General features: G+C 45.9%; 1 pseudogene; it reads right to left on the reverse strand.

Moving 5' to 3' along the window:
• Nucleotides 1-11,013: 11,013 nt before the first annotated feature.
• On the reverse strand, nt 11,014-12,181 carry LOC121837135 (annotated as a pseudogene).
• Between the last annotated feature and the right edge of the window lie 1,171 nt (nt 12,182-13,352).

Raw genomic sequence — 13,352 nt, forward strand, 5'->3', positions numbered from 1 at the left:
TTCTAGGCCCACCAAACTCTGAGGTACAGTCGCCGACCGGTTTTTCAGACTTCGCAGGGACCAAAAAAAAGTCAGAATAATAGAGCAGCCGGAAAAATATGCATATTAAAAAACTTGCCTTTATTATGTCTAGGTAGGCTTTAAAAAAGCTGTCAACAGTGTCTTGCTTCAGGTTATACCTCCGCATGCGTTTGGACACTTTTTCTTAGCTTGAGAATGGCTGCCTTCTTTTTTAGCGTTACAGTCGAGTCCTTTCCGCGCTTCTTAGCAAGCGTTTGCAATGGTGGAAGAACAGATGGGGCAATGACGGCAAGCCAGCATAGTTCGAAAGTTCAGGTCCACAACTGCAGAATGGCAAATGAACGAAGCAGAATGGTAGCTATGATGTTGATAATGACATGCAGCTAGAGAAACAAAAAGCCATAGCATTACGTCGCCTGGCGATAGGACTTGGCAGTACTCGAGTACCTCCCCCAAACCGAGCCAATCCATGTGCAGCATGATAGAATCTAAAATGGCGGCTTCTCGGTGGTGCTTTTCAGTGATCGCTTGTGATAATTTTTGTTAGAAAAATTTAACTTTGGGAACAAGTCTCCCATGGGATACATAGCCCGTTTGGGGGGTGATATTGCTTGTGTGGCTTTTAATAGCGCATTGCAAGTCTGCATCCCGTAAGATACGAAAACCGTCTTAGTTCAAACTTTGCATGTTACTCGATGAGAACTGCAGGCTTCTAACTCTGATTCCCTCAGGCCCTGTCCCCGGATGAACATGGCACAGCAATACTTCGCTCTCGGCATAGGGGCTTATTGACTCACCTATTGCCTGGGCTATTTTGGGATCATGGAACGGTCATTAACGAGGCCTTGGGGAGGTCTGCTGCCACTGCAGTTGCTCCAAGTCCCAGCGGTGGTCGTCCACACCGCGTCGTGGGGACGTCGTCGTCCAGGGTCGCTGTCCGGTCCATCCGTCGAGTCCGTTGCTCGACGTCGCGCTCTGACTTCCCTGCGCACGTCCGTCTCCAGCCGATTCCCGCGCCAGCGTCTTTCTTCCCTCCGGCAACCCCTGCACGCTCCTTCCTGTCCGCCGCTCGAAAGAGCCTCCCCCTTGTCCGTGTCCCCTTTTTACACCTTGGCCCCTTTTTCCGAACTCGCCCTGGGACCAATTGGGAAGCTCTGTTGTTGCTGAAGCCGGTCACATGATGTCAGTTGGCTGAGGGTGTGGTGCAGCCAGATCTTCTGGTACGCGAGGCCATCGAAGCTCCCCCAGGAATGACGTATCCCAAAGGCCTTGAGCGCGTTAAGCTCCTGCTGGCGAACAATGAAGTTCGAGTAGTTGGAATGTCGAGCTTCGAGGCTCGCAGCGTGGAGGCGGTCAGCCAGATCTCCACAGAACTTTTTTAAAACATATTACACTGAGTGCTACATTAGAATTCTCACTGCGATGCATGCATGTATGCCAACTCCTTTGGTTGCGTGACCACAAAATGTACTCGGGTATAGCTAGCACCTCCAGGAAGGGGTTAAGAAATAGTTAAGCTTTTTTGCACAATTTTACAGAAAAACAAAATGCATGATGATGTGCAGTAACACGGGATATAAAAATAAAACAAAAGGCAGTAAATACCAAGGCTGCCACCTCAGCCTCGTCCTGAACAGCTTCCTCTGCCGCCATTAACTCCTCCAGAGTCGAAGCTGGCAGCCTCGGTAGAGCCGCTGGGTGAGCAACAGCCTCTGGGGCTGGTGCAGACCATGCTCCTAGTGCCACCAGCAGTCCAGGCCTGTCGGCATGCCCCTCATAGCCCTCCCTGCGCTGTGAAAGCTCATGCAAGGTGTCCTTGTTTTGCTGGCACACCTCCAGCAGTAGGTGGAGCGTTCGCAGTAGGACAACTGAAACACAAGCAAGCACTTTTCATGAATAAGATAACTTGGCGTTTCATATTTTTACCACATTCGACACTCGTATACGAGGGTGACAACGGAGGTACACTGGAAGGGCCATCCATCTTTTGAACCAAAACTTCAAATTCTTAAGCAGGGAGCAGATCGAAGCATGCATAACTAGCTCGAAAGAGCTCCAAAATTGTTGCATACCTGCCAACTGAACAATGTTCAAATTAGGGAGACGGGGGGGGGGGGGGGGGGGGGTAGCAAAGAACTGCTAACCCCCCCCCCCCCCCCCCCCCCCCCCCCCCACCCTACCTCAACAAATCAGGGAAACATGAGGTTTCCTTTATTTTTTGTGACACCAAGATAGCTCTAGTGCTTCTGGGAGGCGATGTGGACATTGATATCAGTGTTACCACCGTGAGCTATGCTGACATTGCCGGCACGGGTCGAACAAGATCAAACTTGTCACCTTTTCTTGACGACACGAAACATGCAAATATAGTCGTATATGAGTTCAAGAAGGCTTGTAGGTACCTCTCCCCTTTAGGGAGTGCCATCCTCCAGTATGATGCCGAAAATCAATGAACAGAACTCCAACACGAACCAAGCAGTCCGATCTAGGCTAGGCCTACCGTAGAATACCACGCCCTTCCGCCATTCTCTCGCGATTATTTCTAAATTTTGAGTGGGCGCTTGCCTGGTATTTTACGGTAAGTTACCTACCCGTTGGGTCCTCGCAAGCCTCATGTGCATGGTCGTACGAGATGAATGATATAGCAATTATCAGAGCCATATATAGAGAGAGTTTGGACATTCATTGGGAAGTATAGGAGGCAAATGAGGAGGCGCCATTGGCCGAAAGCGGGCTGGGCATGTTCCAGGGCGTCTTCACAAATTCAAATGTGGACAACCAGAAGCCAGAAATAATATTCTGGCCGTGGTCACGAGAAACAAAATTAATACCGTAGAATACCGTGCATCCGCCCATTCCGCACTAAGCGCCCACCCCCAAAATTTGAAACCTCTGAAAAACTATGCACAGTAGATATATGTGTAAAATTGATGACCTCACTTGCACCCATCCCCTATGTCTTCATGATTATCTTCCAATTTTGAGTGGACGAAGTGCGTTGGAGTAACTCTCGGTGACTGAAAATATGCTGCATGTAATGTTTCAATTACTGTCATCCAAAATCATGGGAAGAGCGCGACTAGCGGAATGATCAACATAACCTGTACGCCAGGCGTCGAGGGCCGGGAATCTGCCGTCTGAGTGGTCACACTCTGTCCGAGCAAAGCAGAGTTTGAGCGGCACATTCATTTCTTACATCTTTCTGCATGATCATAATCGAAACCTCACGTGCATCATATTTTCAACCATGAACAGTTACTACATTTAACCTTTACGCTCTTATTTAAACTGTTTTTTGCTACCACCGCCAGGGGATTCTTTTCGGCCTCTGGTTGGCCAAGAGAACATGCCAAGCTCTCCATCTGCGTCTGGTGCACGCCCTGGCTCTGCCCGCTTTTCCCATTGACCAAACTCTGTCTATGCATGACTCTGGTTGTTATTACACCCAATACACCCTTTCGTATTAGGTGGTAGCCAGCACCACCTAGCCGCGCTAACCTGTTGGTGACAGCAATGCTATGACGACCCTAAAGACTTGGTCTTGGCCACGTAATTGTCACGGGCTCTGTCGCTCGAGTGAGGCGAGCAACAGAGCCCGACAGACGAGCGAGTGACTGCCGACAACAAACAGTTGCAACTTCATACATGTAGTGAAGGGATTACAGTGTACAATGGCCACACACTCGCAAAAATAGAAATGTTCCGGCAGAGTTGTACGCGACTACACGTCAAGGAGTTCTGAAGGCGAACGCTCACGCACTTGGATGACTTCACTGGGGTGGGATCTCGGTGGGAACTTAGACGTCTCGGTGGTTGTGCCGAAGATGCACAGAGTCCAGGAACGTTGAACCCCTTGATGTCGATCTCTCCACGTTGGCGCCCCGCAGCCTCTCCGTCTCCCTTGGTTCCGCTTCCCCACCGGCCTCGCCTCGCCTTGCACCCTTCGTGTCCTTTGCCCGAGAGGGCTCCTTCTTGGGCTTCCTTCCTTTTTGTTGCCTTCTTCCGGCTTGTCGATTTCACCCATCGGAGGGTAGATGCCTAGCAGTTTTCGTCTACAGAGCTTCGGAGGGGCGATTCCACATTCCTCAACGCTCCCAAAGAGCCCACTTGCTTCACTCTTCTTCCCGTTTGCCGTCTCTCTCTCTCTCACACACGCACCCATGCCCATGTGCACATAGATGACTAACTGTGAGGCGTCACCTGACAGTTTCGGAGGGGCGATGCCGCATTCCTCAACACGCACACGCACACAGAGATGGCTAACTATGGGGAGTCGCCAGACGGGAACGTCACAATGCGGCTATACTGCATTAAGCGAGGTTCTGACCGATAACACCGGGTCAGCGCAGCTGCCACGACTACAAAAAACAAAACAAAAATAATTTAACGTTGTGGCCCCCTTTTTTTAGGTTTGAGGTGGTCGTTTTTGGGGAGGTTTTAGGTCGCGTTTGTACAATCGGAAGATGTGCCCGAAATTTGTAAGTCTCTCGAACAATCCTGGAAAGTTGGCAGGTATATTGTTGCAACAATGGTGGCGCCATTTGTGAGCAGCAGCTTCGACTGAAATAGGGGGTTATACTTTTTTTTTTTTTACAATTTCTTCCATAACTATACACCAACAAAATTTGAGTACGAGCCAAGCACCATCTTTGTGGAGAGTTTGAATGCACTCTGTTGAGTGGCATATTAATATGGTCCACTTTACAACTGAGAAGCATCCATGGAGACCTGCTAGCTTTCCCTGGTCTAAATGCCCACAGAACACCCACAGAAAATTTGTGTGGGGTTCTAGAGTATCTATGGGGCACGCACTCATGGGCTTGTATGGGTGTCCTAAAATCTTTGTGGGGTCAGGCCTGTGGGCCTATGGAACATGTGGGTTACTGTGTAGGCTCTTTTAGGTAACCCACACAGCCTGTGGGGATAAAACCGTGGCTTTTATGGGACATGTAGGTGATTCTGTGGGTTACTGTAGCTACCCCGCAGCCTGTGAGGATAGAGCCTAGGGTCTCATAGGACAAGTACAATATTGTGTGGGTTGCTGTAGGGCCGCCAGACACGCTTGCACTCTGTGTTGCTACATGGTTCAAGATATATCCTACAGAAGTCATGCAAAATACAACTTTTTTGTAAGTCTTTTCTTTTTTTAAATTTGTATACATAGCTCACCTTAGTGCGCAGAACACTACGCCGACGACATCAACAACGCGGGGTTTTCTTCAAAATGGGGCTTCCAATGCTCCCGCATGAATGAGTTATGTCAACATTGTTCTGAAGTTGTTAGTTTCGTGTTCTGTGCTCTGACCTTATCAGTCTTGCGTGTTCTGCATTCTAGCGAAAGGGCATATTGCCAAAATGCAGAGCAATGTATGTATATGTTTATAGGCAGCAAACAAATTGGATGCAGGACAGGACTTATTTGAACTCTTATTAGTTTTATTTTACGAATATCCAATGGACCGCAAACAAAAAAGAGAAACATAGTACATTGACGAGTATACATGAACAAATGCAATCATTTTGCAGCAGAATGGTGGTTGGGTCTAAAAGAAGGGTATGTTTTAAAATGACGCAATATGGAGACAGACTCAAAAACAAAAAGCAAGCAGTTTTTCTTGAGTAAAATGCATGTATATGTTACTCATATCAGAGGAAGAGATTGTAATGATAAAAACGGCAATCAAGATCATAGGCTCACTCTTCAATAAATAGTACAAGAAGTCACGCTTTGGTGCATATATATATATATATAAAGAGTGACAAACGTTGACAAATGCTTCCGTTGATATATAGGCAAAAGTAATGTGCGCAGACACAGCAGTCGTAGGATGATAAAAATAAAATTATAATTTAATGGCGAAAAAAGTCATGCAAGAAAAAAGGGTGAAGTGCCGAAAAAAAGTTGTATTAGTTTACGGGAATAATGAAGACTAGGCACAAGAACTGTAATTACGCGGGAAAGAAACTTTTAAAAAGGACGGAGTAAAAGTCAAAGTTAAAACACAAGAAATTACAAAAATAAATTGTTAAATGAAAAATAAAATAAAGAATTAAAAATAAAAAAATGAATAAAAATAAGAAAGGGGCCTGACATCCGTCGACGTTTCGGCAGTGGCACTGCCTTCTTCAGGACGGGGAGGGTTTGTTCACGTGAAAGTTCGAAGGGGTTCGTAGGGAAGGGGAAGCACGGGGGGGGGGGGACGAGTCCAATTTTGTCGCGATGAGGGAGGCGGTTCTGGGTTCTGTTCACAGGTGCCTTGGTGGTATGAAGGAGCTTGTAGGGAAGGGGAACACAGAGGGGATAAGTCCAATCTTGGCGCGATGAGGCATGATGGTTGTAGGTTCTGTTCCTAGGTGCATTGGTAGCAGAAGGGGCTTGCAGGGAGAGGGAAGCGCTAGGGGGGATGAGTCCACTTTTGTCGTGGTGAGGGATCACGGTTGTGGATTTTGTTCAAGAGTTGCATTTCTGGGTAATTACGGTGCAGTGAGTGAGTCATGGTGCCCTTGTAAGACCGGGTCTGTGGGGCCCTCTTCCTCCTTGTCCCCGAGGGCTGGTTCGTCCAGACCCAAGAAGGAAGAAAAAGAAGAGAAAAAAAGAATTAAGCAGGGCGGGGTGTCGCGGCAGATGGTTGTTTAAGCTGTGTATTGTTTACGGAGTACCCAAATCTTTGTTAATTTTGCACTGGAATTTATGAATTAGGAACGACTCGCGAATTTCTCTATTTGTTTGAGTCTTGAAGCCACTCTGTATGATGACTAATTTTGCCTCCGTTATTACATGTCCAGTCTGGCTGATATGTTTGGATACTGGAAGGTCAGGTTTGCACCTAACGTTGGGCTTATGGCCGTTGTATCTTTGACGAAACATGGATTTAGTTTGTCCAATGTACTGCTCCTTACATTTGTGACATTCAATAAGGTATATTACATTTTCTGAGTCACAGTCGACATCGCTGCTAATCGTTTGATGGAAGTGCGAATTTGTGCTAGATACAATGTTGGTGGAAAGCATTTGACGGCATATCTTACAAGGAGATTTTCCACATGGTTTACATCCCGTTGGTTTTGAATGACTTTGTTTATTTGGTTTTGCATGCACGAGATTGTCACGAATGTTTCGAGGTCGTCTAAAAACCGCTCTGGATGCGTCGGGGAATATTTCTTTAAGTTTAGTCGATTGCTATATCAAGTACTGATGTTTCCTTAAGATTGAGAGGATGGCTGGGAGGTTATTACTGTAGGTAAGTGTGAGGTTCACAGGATTTTTGGGGGCATTTTGCGTGGTGCCTGGAGAGAGTATTAAATTACAATCTTTTGCACGTGCCTTGTCTATCGTGTTATCAACTAAGGCCGTTGGGTATTCACGTCCCTGGAACGCCTCCCTGAGTTGTTATAAATTTCTGTCTAGATCGTCATCGTTTGAACAGATTCGGCGGCATCGGAGGGCTTGACTATATGAAATGGCTGTTTTGGAATGGGGGGGGGTTTGAGCTTTTGAACGAGAGATATTGCTGTGAATCGGTTGGATTTCGGAAGAGCGTGGTGGGCTTAATACACCATCTACGAGTTTCACGGAGACATCCAAGAAGTTGATACTTGTGAGGGAATAAGAGCTTGTGAATTTTATAGTGGGATGAAACTGGTTAAAATTTTCGATGAAACAAAGTAGATCGCTAAGGCCGTGCTGCCAAATTATAAATATGTCGTCAATATATTGTTTGTACAGGAGAGGGGTTAGCGCGCATTTTTCTCAAGAAACTGTCCTCCAAAACTCCCATGAATACGTTCGCGTAGTTTGGTGCCATTTTTGTACCCATTGCTGTGCCATTAGTTTGAAGATAATGGTCGTCATCAAATTAAAAATGATTAAGGTTTAGTATTAAATCCAAAAGTTTTGAGAGAGTCTCAGAGTCGACGAACTTGTCTTTTTTGTGGTTGTAGGCGGAAGTGGTGGCCTGAATGCCATCGGCATGTGGTATGTTGGTGTAGAGTGAGGATACATCTAAGGTTACCAATAGCGCGTTTGGGGGGAAGTCGACATTAGAAATGAGATTTAGAAAGTGTGTCGTGTCCTTGATGTATGAGTTAAAAGTTCCGGGGAAATCTTTAATGAGGTAATCTACAAAATTTGATAAGTTTTCAGTCACAGTGCTTTTCGACGAGACAACAGGTAGGTTGGCCTGGGTTTCCTGGTTTGTGAATTTTGGGTAGGAGACAAAAGCGTCCTGGTTTGGGCAGTCGGTGGGAGTGAGAAAGCTTAAAAGGTGGTCGTCTATTTTGTTCTCTTTATGTAAGCGCCTTAGGACCCGGGCGTTGGTAGATGCATAGTTAGCAGTCGGATCAGATGTTAGGGCAATATAAAAGTTTTTGTCACTGAGTTGACGCAGGGCTTCTGTTTTATACATGGCGGTATCCACTAGGACTGGCCCCTCCCTTGTCCGCCGGCTTGATCACAATGTCGTTTCTTTGTTGAAGGTTCTCCAGACTTTTTTTCTCGTCGAGTTTTAGGTTACTCTTCTTACCATTCGAGACTTTGCGTGTACAATCCATCAAAACATCTTTTTGAATTCCTTTTACGTATAGGTCTAGATTCGGATCTTTGCTAGCAAATGGTGTAAAGTCGCTGGATTGTCTAAAGGGATGGATAGGGGGAGAGGAGACATTTTCGTGAAAGTGCTCCCGAAGGCGGAGATTTCGAGCGAAATTATGTAGGTCGAGGTGCATTTGGTATTCATTTACATGGTTATTGTCTGGACAGAAGGAAAGTCCCTTTCTTAATAGATTTATATCCGAGTGAGAGAGCTCAACTGTTGATAAATTTACCACAGTGTTATCAATGATGCCGGATGCATTAAGCATACCGGCAGGTTCGCTCTGGCTTAGGGTAGGGGGCTCTGTGTCTGGTGACCGCGCTCGAATATCGGTTATCCCTTCCTCTCCGCGGGCTTGACAAGTCTCTTGCAGGGTGTCTGGATCGGGTGTTTCTAGATCGATATGGTCGCGGGAAAACTTTTTGGATACTCTTACATGTAATGAATGGGACTTTTTAGTGATGAAGCTAGCTAATTCAAGCTTGTGCTTTTCCAAAAGTGGCATGGTTTTGGACAGTTCCTCCTCCTCTTGGCATAAGGAGGTTATATTTGATTTACATTGGGCAATTAGGATTTTGACTAAATCATTGGAAGTCCTCGAGAGCGACGCGCTCCATTGCGATACACGTGCGGGATCAAGTGAAAAGTTTAGAAGAGCCGATATTCTAAGGCCCCTAGGGTAACTCTCGTTCTAGGAGTATCGCGATAATGACATGAGATGGTTTTCATAACTAATGCGTTTTCCAATTATTCTGCAAAGGCAAAAGAAATGTTGATTGGGAGCGTTTAGGTTAGGTTTAGCGGGCGGAGAGCATGAAAAGGTTTCACCGGATGGCAGTCAGTTCGGCCGCTGGTTGCCGTGGGGCCGGATTCGGCATGGCTGGGTGCGACGTGGCTGGCTGCGCTGGGCCTCCGTGTGCTGCATCAGTGTAGCCTTCCCGAGCGTTGGCCAGTGCAAATCCGGCGCCGAGGCTCCTTGAGGACTCGGGGTCCGCCGCAGGAGGCATGGGAAAAAAACAGGCCGGGTGTGGACATGCAGATGTCAGTCAGCTGCCGGTTGAAGATTCCGGCTCGGTGGTTGAAGGCATCCGTGAAATGCCTGTTAGGAAAATGGAGATGGCGGCTAATGATCCGGGGCAGGACGTGGCTGCAGACGACGAGTATATATATATATATATATATATCTCTCTCTCTCTCACTGGAGAAGAAAAAACCCTTAGTGAAAACAGCAACAACGGACGATTTATTCTTCGACGTTTCGGCCGGAGCCTGGCCTTCGTCAGGCCGGACTCCGGCTGAAACGTTGAAGAATAAATAGTCCGTTGTTGCTGTTTTCACTAAGGGTTTTTTCTTCTCAGTTACATACCCACGCCTCCGGCCACCATGCCCATTGTGTGTGTATATATATATATACAGGGTGAAACAAGGAGACGGCAGGCTCTTTAAATCGACCGGAAAATTCGGTTTCTTAACCTATCGCGCTACGACTTTGTGCAGCGTTGCCCACGGATGGTGCATTTGTTTTTGTAAAATTTGCAAAGAGCGAACTTACCGGAGGAAGAAGTAAAGAAAGAAAATGGTTTAGCTCCTATGGAAACACAGCGAAGCCACCGGTCTTCAAACAACACGGCGCCGTTTCGCTTGGGACACAAGAGATGGCGCAAGCGGTCGCGACGCCAACTGCCACCAACGAACGAGCAGACGACGCCGAGAGCCGCCGTATTTAGCAGACAAGAAACTGCAGTTCCTCGTTGTTACCGCGCCTGTTTTTGTTTCTGCGACTGTCGCCGCCTGCGGAACGCGCGTCGCTTGAGTCGAAAAGATTGTCTGCTAAAGACGCTGGCTCTCGGCGCCGTATGCTCGTTCGTTCGCGGCGTTCGTTGCGCCACACAGTTTCCACCCCTTTTAGAATAGAGAACAGAAAACCATTTTTCTGTACATGTGTTTGCTCTTATCTAAAAAAAAAAAAAGAATAAAATTAAGCATGCTTACGAGTGTGCACCTCTCAACAGCTCTCAACTTTTCGAGTCATGTGCATAGGGAAGTTGCAAAGGGAGTCTTCTCGGGGAGTGCAAAGCTTCTATGGTAGATGTGTATAGGTACCAGTTTCATGAAGCTTGGGTGGATGGCGCAGCTGACCTGCTAGCTTGGCTAAACGAATGAAAACTTCCTTTAGGGAACATGGTATTGCATTTTCCATGGTAGAGAGAGGGATATGTAAATGGCTGCAAAGTGGAAAATCGCAGCACGACTACGTACGTTTTCTATCAGTCGCACCAAGTTTAACCTAAAAATGGCACTGTTTTTAAAATAAATATAAAACAAACATTCCCCTACTTTTTTAGTAAATGAACATGAGAAAATCTACACCCTGCCTATCAAGAATGGGGTCCAGCATGCATCAGTTGATTTCATGAAGATTTTGAACTTTACAAACAAACAGAATTTTTACATCCACGCGAACTACCTTCCTCAGAACTGCCGCAGCAGACACCACTTTAAGAAAAGAAAACTTCCCAGCCGAAATGTGAGGAGCACCACAAAATGTTGAATCCTTAACTTCAACTTCCTTAACAGTTAAGCCAACTTCCTGTGCATCATTAAGCGTGCAACAAAAGATTGAACGAATAATACCAAACTTTTCACCTTAGAGGACTATGACGGTGTCGTTGCGTTTTTGAGCACGTGTGTTGTGAGACAAGTGGTACACAGCACCTCGAGCAATGAATTTTGAAAAGACAGAAAGACAAGGAGGAATTGCACCAAGAGCAGAGATAATGCACCCTTTCTTGACACTGCTGAACTTTGATTGCCCAAAACAGTTATGCCAGTGATTGTGTCCCCAAAGCGGCACCTTTCCTCATTTTTAAAAAATGTGTCTTTTTCATTACATCGGTTCCTTTGGTCAAAACATAGAAATGTATAGACTGTTTAAGTATGGCCTTGTGTAGAACCTGCTTGGCTATTCCACGGTTTCCCCTGATGAATTTAACTAACACATTATTGTAAGACTCAAAGCAAAAGGCAGAATGAGTTCACAAAGGCTCCCAGTGCAAGACATCCTTTGCCAGGTGCTGGAGCAGATGAACATTGAAGACCATGTTAATATCTCCATAGAGCATGTTGTATTTTATCACAAACTCAGTTCACAAAATCTAAGCTGTGTTAATGTCATCTCTTGTGAGTGTGTCGTGAACGAGGTAATAAACAGAGTGCACAAGAAGGAACCAGGTGGCCAAGAAAAGGCTCGGGCGAAATTCCGCAGAGCACCGGTAGCGAATATTACAAAGGCCACGAACAATACTCTCGCGCCTTCCAGAGTTTTCGTTTGCTCACTCCCCGGGGAAACCTGCCCAGCTTGGATGGTGGCTTGATGGCTTTCATCCTACGGTCTACCAACCTCACAGTTGCCGGGTCTCCTAGATAGGATGCCTCCGCATGTTGCTGTCAAACCACAAGTTCAAAAGTGACCGAGAAACACCGAGGAGGACAGCATGCATATAGTCAGGGACGAAAGACTCAATAACGCTAAAAGACGGCAAGTTGAGTGATGGAAAGGGGTCCTTAAAACCTCTACAGATAACTCCTCCTGACGCAGCTTTGTACATGTCACGGATAGCCCTTTTTGATTTTCGGTCTTGAGCCACCTCTGCACTGACTGCATAGTGAATTGCCGTACCAGTGAACAGTCCGGGATGAAGGCACCAGCTGCAGCCGCAATAGGAGTAAACTGCATCACGTTTTGCAGTAAGGGTCCACACTGCAGCTGACTGCAAAGGCCTTACAACTTCCAAGTCATTGCGCTTCCACACAAAGCCCTTGTCACAAAGAACATTGCACTGCTGCACAAAACTTTTCAGGTATAACTCCATGGTAGGGTGGTTCTTTCCAAACCAGACGCTTGAAAGAATGACATTTCTAAATCTGTGGAAGACAGGAAGTTTGTTTATAATAAGCTGAAGAGGCCAGATGGAGCAATTTTTACTTTTGAGAACTGGACATTCATCTGTATTAAATGTAAAAGAAATGTTGGGATGCCCAGAACTGAGAACTTTTTGCATAGATTCTTGTACACCTCTCCATCACATATGTCGAAAACATATTACTTTGTCTATCAAACCGTGTAGTCAAGAAACTATGATCTGTTAACTCTCCAGAACACTCCTAAATCGTAAGGCTAATGAAAGTGTATTAAAAAAAACAACAACAACATTCTTGTCACATTTTTTTACATCAAACAACTTCTTATAGATCTTGCATTTCTGCTTGTTGCTATTGGACTTTTACGTCAATTCAACAGAACAAGTTAAACAATAATAAACCAGATCATAGTTCTTGCAGAAGTTTAGTGACTTTTCAGACATGTAAAGGGAGGTGGGGACTACCTGTCTTCCAAAGTATTTACTAAGAACAAGACATCCTTAATCTTAGTCATTGAGAGCCCAAGGCGGAAGCAAGGTTCGACAATGCCATTTCTCATCAGAATATCATGACTGCTGGTATTTGCTTAATGCACAAATGCAATTTATTGTCTCTTTTGTGGAACTTGATAGAGGCGGCGGAAAGGGACCCAAGGCCCATAAAACATTTCAGTAGAAAGAGAAAAAAGAAAAACAAAAAAGATTAATTTATCATGTAGGCAAAACAGTCACTATCAACCATTTCACTCTCTCGAAAAAGTTCTCCCTCTCCGGTAGACCTATTGCAGTGATGTGATTGCTGCGCCAAACTGCGCCAAGG

The sequence above is a fragment of the Ixodes scapularis genome, unplaced genomic scaffold (assembly GCF_016920785.2).
Source record: "Ixodes scapularis isolate PalLabHiFi unplaced genomic scaffold, ASM1692078v2 PGA_scaffold3__209_contigs__length_174095766, whole genome shotgun sequence".
In the NCBI taxonomy this organism is placed as follows: domain Eukaryota; kingdom Metazoa; phylum Arthropoda; class Arachnida; order Ixodida; family Ixodidae; genus Ixodes; species Ixodes scapularis.